Source organism: Galeopterus variegatus, unplaced genomic scaffold, assembly GCF_000696425.1.
Source record: "Galeopterus variegatus unplaced genomic scaffold, G_variegatus-3.0.2 Scaffold851, whole genome shotgun sequence".
In the NCBI taxonomy this organism is placed as follows: domain Eukaryota; kingdom Metazoa; phylum Chordata; class Mammalia; order Dermoptera; family Cynocephalidae; genus Galeopterus; species Galeopterus variegatus.
In genome coordinates, this window is record NW_007726962.1 from 377,143 (window position 1) to 378,229 (window position 1,087).

Here is a 1,087-nt window from a genome sequence, read left to right on the forward strand (position 1 = left end):
ATGGGAAAAACAGGTGAACTGCAACATGATCCTTCATTTTCAGTTCCAGACTGAACAGTTCCTGCAGAACTCTTACTAAATATACATACATTTAACGTAAGTACATTTCTTTATACTGATTTTTTTTAAACTAGACTACAGGCTAACCCAATTCTAACAGCCATTTTATAAATCTTAGGGCTGGCCAGTTAGCTCAGTTGGTTAGAGCGCGGTGCTGATAACAGCAAGATCCAGGGTTTGATCCCTGTACCGGCCAGGTGACAAAAATCAAATAAATAAAAATAAAAATAATTGTCTTTACTGGTGATTAAGTTAATATGTTCTTATTAAAAACTATTGAATAAAGTAGTATAGCAACAGTTGATATTGACTAAACATTTACTAAGTTACTATGCTAACTAATATACATCCATAGGACTATTATTATCATTTCTATTTTACAGAAGAGAAAATTGAAACTTAGAGAAACCATATATTCTTCCTGAGGTCACATGGCTAGTAAGTGGTAGAGATAGGACTTGGACCCAGGACTTAACATGGCTTAAACATTACTGCATTCTGCTAAGTAGTAAACTATACAGTGAAAGTCTCTTAGAATAGGGTATGGGTTAGGCTGTCTTAAGGGTCAAGGATGTCTCTTGTGAATATTATTAATAATTAAAAATAAACAGTGTTTTTATAGTTCAATAGGGCTTTCTTGATGACATCTTTTTCAAAGCGACTGTGTAAAAATGTCCTATTTCTGAATGCAACCCAAAAACCCTTACAGAGAAAGGTCCTGAGAACAGATAAAAGACCTAAAAGCCAGCCAGTGCCCTGGCTCCCTGCTTGTCCTGAGTTTAGCACAATGACTTTTCCCTTGTTTCCTAGGCAAGATTGTCACTAAACTGACTAAGTCTCCAGAATTAACTAAGCCAGAAAAGGCCGAATGAAGACTGGGTAGAAGAATATGAGATCTAGCTACAGTCCAAGAACTGGAGTTTGTTCAATGTGAAAGAGTCTAAATAGCTCAGGGCTGTTGCTTGAAATGGCATGTGAGTTAACATTCTCTCTCTCTCTCTCTCTCTCTCTCTCTCTCTCTCTCTCT